This window comes from Poecilia reticulata, chromosome 2 (genome assembly GCF_904066995.2).
Source record: "Poecilia reticulata chromosome 2, P_reticulata-male-v2, whole genome shotgun sequence".
NCBI lineage: Eukaryota > Metazoa > Chordata > Actinopteri > Cyprinodontiformes > Poeciliidae > Poecilia > Poecilia reticulata.
Window position 1 is genome coordinate 42450918 of NC_088831.1, and position 7202 is coordinate 42458119.

A 7202-nucleotide genomic window follows, 5' to 3' on the forward strand; every position below is an offset into this window, starting at 1 on the left:
ATATGTGACATGCTTTGATCTCTGGTATAATTAATGTAGTTAAAACGCCAGCAGCAAGACAAGGAGGGCATTCCTTCAGAGAAGTGCCCCGATGCAACATTAGTAACTCTGGAGGAGCTGCAGACGTCCGCGGCTCAGGTGGAAGACAACTATTACTCGTTTCTTTAAGAGGAAGTTTATTTTCCTGTCTGAAGGCAATCAAGCATTTGAGCTTCGTCAGACTGGAGCATTTTAATTCCTGTTTACCAATTTGTTCAAAAACTCCTGCTTCTACAAGCCCTTTGGTTTTCGGTGACTCAGCGGTTTTCTGTTTTTGTCTTTCTTTGTCAAGATTTGGATGAGAAAGGAGAAACGTCTACGGCTGAAAGCTCTGAGTCACACAGAAATATCTTGTGACCTTGGAAAACTGAAAATAAACAACATTAGTTTTCAGAATACCACCTTGTTTCCTCCTCGCCTCCCGTTCTGGCTGATGTTCTGATGCTTCTGTGCTTTTAAAGGAATGCATTAAGATGTTATAGTGGATCGTCTGGGTTCTTGTTTTCCTCCTCAGTATTGATCTACCCGTTTCTGGACTTGGTTTTATCTTTTTGCAGATATCGTGACGTCGGTAAAATCAGAGGTTTCAAAGTTTTCTGCGGGTGTTTATGTATATCTCTCATGAAAGGAAAGAGCCAGAGACAAAGAGGGTTTTTCAAATGGTTCGTATTTCTGCCTCCCATATGCCAAGCTGCTTTTGATTTTTGCGCTGGAACGGAGAATTTCATAGTTTTCAGTTGTTGTGAAGCGTCCGCGCCGCAGTATGGAAACCCATTAACCGCCATAATGGGAGGAGTTTTCAACTGTTCCTGGTTAAAAAGAAACACACATTTTTCCTATCAGCGGAAAACACTCAACATAAATGTTTTTGATCGTGGCTCCATTTCGACCCTCTGACTTTACCCAGTGAGGCGTAATATCGCCGCTGCTGTATCCACCTCTACAGTACAAGCAAAAAAAATAAATAAATAAATAAAACCGCCATGGCGGGCACTCATCTCTCCACCCTCAATCGTTCACGCTCCACTGCCAAGTCAGAGGTCTAATTATGCATTTGAGCATGAGAGTTTAATTTGTGCTTTTCATTTGGAGTGATTGGCACTCGCATAAGTTATGCTGAATGCTGTTTAACTACAGAGGAGGCAGGCGGTGTTCGCCGTGCTCCATCACAGAGGTTAGTCCCTCTGCATCGACGCTGCACGGCCTCACAGCAAGCAGGACGTTTTCAGATAAACAGCCTCTGCTTTACTTTACGTGACGCTTCAGTCCATCAGAAATATTGATATGTAGTAGAAAATGAATCATCATTATGTTAAAGGCTTCTAGATCAACCAAACAAAACGTTTCTTTGTGAATACTTGCCAGATTTTCGGTTTTGCAGATCATGCTATATTGTCAACCTACTTAGTGCAATATATTGCAAAAATATAATATATAAATGCGTGAAAATCTGCTCAGCAAGTGGAGTAACAGACATTGTTAATTTAATAGACCTGTCGACTAATAATCTGGTTCATTGAGCTTAAAACATAATTATGGTTCCTTTTTATTTACCTATAAGTACTGAAAGTATAAAACATAGATCATAATCAGCTTTCCATTGAACAGCAAAATATTATTGGTAGAATAAATAATATCCCTATTTGGCCACTGAATACATGAACATTTTATAATGTTTTCCTTTACAGTATTTATATGTATTAAAGCAAACTATCTGTACAAACATCATATTAAATGTCTGCAGAGTCAATCATATTATTTTAACTTCCCTCTAACAAAAACTTTTGAGGCTAAAAATGATGTTGTTTGTGAACAAACAGAAACATGTTTATTTGATAACGTGGTAAACTGTAGAGGAGTTAAATCCTCAGAATAAAACACAAACTGGTTATGTGGAAAAGATTTGCACTGCTGCTGAAATGTTTGCTAGTTTTTGTAACAATTGGTCTCTATTTACTGTGGAGATTTCTTCAAACAAACCCAGTCTTTGTGAACCTGAACCTAGTTATTGTTCGATGCTCTGAAGTCATAGTTTGGCATTCTGAACATTCACTGTTCCTCTGCATCGTCTCGCAGCTGTTTGTTCTTCTTTATTATTTCTTTTCACTGTTTAACATATTTCTTGATTTCAGCCACGAACAAGCACAACATTGTGAGGGAGAAAAGAAGGAACATGACTGAAAAATAAAACATCTTCAACTGATTTGATTTGCAGGAAACATTTTCCTACATTTTTTCCGTTGAAACTTACTTGGATTTACTGGACCGTCTGGGTCCAGTAAATCAAAAACATTTACTTTAGCTGCAAAATTCACAGTCAATATCTTTTTAAAGCCGTTTTTATGGAAGTGTTTGGTTGTTTGGAGGCAGACAATGATTTCTGGCCTGTTCTTGGTAATCAGTGTCCTGATTGGACTGAAATGATTCGACTCATTGACCTTACTGAAGTGCAGTCAGCTGATCGTTTTGGTAGAAAATATTACAATAATGAGTTTCGCTGTGAGTCCGTCTGCATCTGATAAAACCACACAATAAAAAAATAAACTGTAAGGACAAACATGTTCAGTACTGCTGGATATGAGTTTGATTCAGATCAGAGATGCAAAAAACTCTGATAAAATGCATTTAGACTGCTCCTCTCTAAAACACGAGCTAACTGAAAAGACAGAAACAACAGTCACACCTTCCTCCACCTGCGGTCTGTGAGAGCCAGCAGCACCGCCTCCATCCTGGAGGTTTTCCTGTCAGTCCCCCCTCGTTTCTCTGGCTCTCTCTCTCCTCCATCCCCCCGTTCTTTCCTCCGCTCTCCCCGCCTGAAAGCTGCAGCACCGAACAATTTCCTTCCTTTCCTCAGAAGCAGATCCCCATGTGGTCAGACACATTACAGGAGAGCTCCGCCTGTTTCTGGCTGCTTATTACTCACGCCAATATGTTTTCATTTTGGGTGCACAGAAACCCCACACTCACAAATAATTCCCTGATTAAACAATTTGTAAAAGGGAGGAGGCAGGCAGATGTTGGCAACAGAAAATTGCTGCTCTCAGGGTTTGGAGAAGCAGCACTGGCTCTTTGTAATCGTACTCGCGTGTCTGTTGTGATTATATTTAACGCTGTGCAGCTCTGGCTCCATAAACTCCTTCTAGGAGGTAATAATGGTGACATCGGTGAGTTGAGCCTCAGACGTCAGTTATGTGTCAGTCAAGCTTTGTGTGAAGAAGAAGAAGCTCAAAGATCCAAACCAGAATTAGAGAAGGCAGAGCAGAGAGTTTTATGCTTTGTGTTTTTTCCTCAAAAAAACACACAGCATACTTGTTTTTTTTTTGTTTTTTTTTTTACTCTGCCTCACTTCTTTTCTCAGATTTGCTTCCTCTGTGCACCTGGTGCCGCTGACGGCGGAGGTCTCTCAGCAGCACAACCACAGCTTTGACTTTGCGTTACATTTAATTGTCTGTGCTTTAACGGCGCTGGCAGCAGGTGAGGGATGACTTCACCTTCCCAAGTCTCAACTACTGTTTTCATTTTACTCCTGCCTCTGATCTCTGAGTGTAGAAAACACTGGATGGATGCGGCTCCTTCAGATACAAGTCGATAATCTGGTGTGGTTTTTTTTCCAGAACAGCTGGCGATGCAGGAATGTTTGGGTTTCTGGAGCCCAACCAGACGCTGTAAACACTGGATAAGTCAAACATGGGACAGTTAGTCCAGATCTGCAGGTGGAATTAGCAGAATAATAAATATAAAAACATCCTGTCTGCATGTGAGAAGTGGAACTCTGAATCTGGAACAAACAACTGAATGGATGAACATTAATTCACTAAATTCATCCTGATTTCAATCAAAAGGAAAATATAATCTGTGTGCCGTAATCTCAGAATGGAGATTATAAAGAACTGAGCAACAAACTCATATTTATATAAATAGCTTTATAAGGTACTAAATGTTTCCTTTTGTAGATCCAGAAAAATTATTCGTCTGTTTAATGACTGAATATCGAGAATTTAAACAAGAGATTATTATATTTTAGAACGGAATAGATTATAATTTATTGATCCCAGTGGAAAAATTGCTTATTTGCTGAAATATAACCAAATGCTGTAAAATGTATTAAAAATACATGAGTGTAATATTTAAATATGATCTTGGTACAAAATAAATAAAAAAATAAATGTTCAAATGATTTCCATGAATAATTTCCTGTGATAAATTTGTTATTACTTACAAATGAAAACATGCAATTTCTATACCTGCAGATAAACTGGAAAACCCCAGAAAAAATGAATGAATGAATGAATGAATCAGTCAATCTTTGTAATTTCTGTTATTTTACACAATCTGATTTACGTTTCCCACACTGAACTGTTTCCCACACACACTGTTTTCTGTTTAGTTCATTAAAAATGCCATTTTTTTTATTTCATCAGTGAGTTTCCTCTTCCTGTTGATGCCACATGGACACAGGCGTCTTTAACGTGCTGAAAAGGCCTCTTAGCCTCCCTGTGGTGCTGATTTGTTTGCATTTTTCCCTCCGTTTAGCTGCAGTTTGTCCACAGACCTCACCACAGGTAGATTGCTCGCTGAATTATTGAATAAACTGGATTGGTCCGTCAGAGCAGAACGAGCTCAAGGCAGCTGTTTGCTGTAAAAAGGAAGAGAAATCAGGAGAAGTAAAAGCAGGTGATTGGTTGGAGAGAGGAGCCCAGCTTCCTTATTCGCTTTAGGACTGGAAGATTGATGAGCCACTGAATAATTTCTAATCTTAGAGGACATGCAGCAGCGGACAGGGGAGAAGACGATGTTTATTTATGAAATCTGGGTGGTGGTTCTGACCCGACCACAGGATCTTCCTCATAAGAGGAAGATTCTGTGAAGATTCTCTTTCACCTTCCAGATATTTATTATTGCTTTGTAACCCTGGATGTTGAAAATATTCTCCTAAAGTTGCTACTTCTCTACATTATAGGTAGAAACTACCTCCAGCTGTCGTTACATCCACTGAAACTCCTCTGCAGCCAGACTGGGAGGAACATGAACACGTCTTACCACATGTTTCACTCTGAACTTTAACTAGGACATCTTCGCTCATGAAAGCTGCTGCAATCTGAACCGTTGTGGCTTTATGTTGGAAGGTGAACTTTGACCCTGGTTCCAGTTTGTCCAGACCCTAACAGGTATTCTCCCAGGATGCTTTGCATTCAGCTCCATCAACTTCAGAACCGCGAACAAACATGTCGTCTAACTTCCCTTCAACTTGAGCTGCACAACATTTAAGGAAAACATGCAATAACATCCCTGAGCATCTGATATGATTATGATATGATGTGATTCACTTTCTGCTTAGATTCAGAACAAACAGCCAGATGAAGAGTTTTCCTTCCAGCTTTTTTAAACCTCATTGCAGTCCATGTGGTTTTTCATGACCTGCATGTTTCAAACTAATACTGCGATAACGATGCATTTCTGATGTATTGTGCAGCCTTACTTTTTTTCCCCACACGTTTTTTGGGTTTGCAGACTCTCTCCCCTGACCGGTGACTCCATCTTTGCTGTTTCTGGTTTAGGTTTTTCTTGCCTGACCTGGTTCTTCACCTGGACCGTCTTGTCTTGGTAGATCTGAAGTTTTCTCACATTCTTTCACCTTTCAGATATTTAATATTGTTTGGTAACCAAACCCAGTTTTAAACACCTCTGTGTTCCTCTGCTTTGTTCTCTGATGTTTTCTAAATGTTGCATCAAACAGTCAGAGCTGCGTAATGAGATTAAACTACAGAAAGGTGACCTGAATGACAGGGAGTTATATAAACTGGGTTCATTTAGGGTTATAAAAGTAAAATTGAATCAGTTACTGTTCCTTCCTCCTGATGTTTATGTATAATTAAGCGTTCTCAATCATATAAGATAAATAAAATAAAATAATGTTCACTGACGTTTGTGGTTGTAACATAACAAAAAGTGATGAATGTAATTCAGTAAAGGCAACGCGAGCAGCATTTCATTTTAATTCATTCTAGCTGTTTTTTCCTTTGTCCCTCTTTTATCTAAATCTTGACCTCAACTTCCTCTGCATCTCTTGGTTATCCTCACCGCATCATTTTTCATCAGAAAACACATTAGTGTTGTATCTTTAGGTCTAATCTTTCCTGCTGACCCAGACGCTAGAAAAGTTATGAGAGGAACAAACAGTGTGTGCAGCAGAACTGCAGCCTCCACGGCTCCTTCATGTTCCCCAGCAGGGCTCCATGGCAGGGAGGCTGGTGTTTAATCAAGACCCTGGTTTCAATTCCCAGCAGGGCCCTGTTCCTCTGACCTCCACCATCTGTGGAGGCCTGAGCTCACACAACGTTACGCCATCCTGGACTACCTGTCCTTGGCGTACTCCAGTTGTTTCCTGGTGTATGGCTTCAGCTGACATTGCTAATCCACAGAATATATATATATATATATATATATATATATATATATATATATATACATCCATCCATCCATTTTCTTGCACCCTTGTCCCTCAGTGGGGTCAGGAGGTGCTGGTGCCCATCCCCAGCTAACGTTCCGGGCGAGAGGCGGGGTCACCCTGGACAGGTCGCCAGTCTGTCACAGGGCAACACAGAGACACACAGGACACACAACCATGTACACACACACTCACACCTAGGGACAATTTAGACAGACCAATTAACCTGACAGTCATGTTTTTGGACTGTGGGAGGAAACCGGAGTACCTGGAGAAAACCCACCGTGCACAGGGAGAACATGCAAACTCCATGCAGAAAGACCGGGGTCGGGAATCGAACCCAGAACCTTTTTGCTGCAAGGCAACAGCTCTACCAACTGCTCCACTGTGCAGCCCCTATGTATATATATATATATATATATATATATATATATATATATATATATATATATATATATATATATATATATATATATATATATCCTCCTTTCTGGAGAACACACTTGCTGAACGTATACAGTTGAGAGCAAACCTGGAAATGATCAATGGGGTTTGCAGGAGAGACAAAGACAACAGCCGAGGATCAAGGGCAGGCGTCCAATTTAGCTCTTAGTCCTTTAACAAATCAACAGAAACATAATATTACACAACCCAGTGCCCTAATTTAATGAATCCCCCAGTTTGGCTCTCAGAGCAGCAAAGACAATCCGTAGCC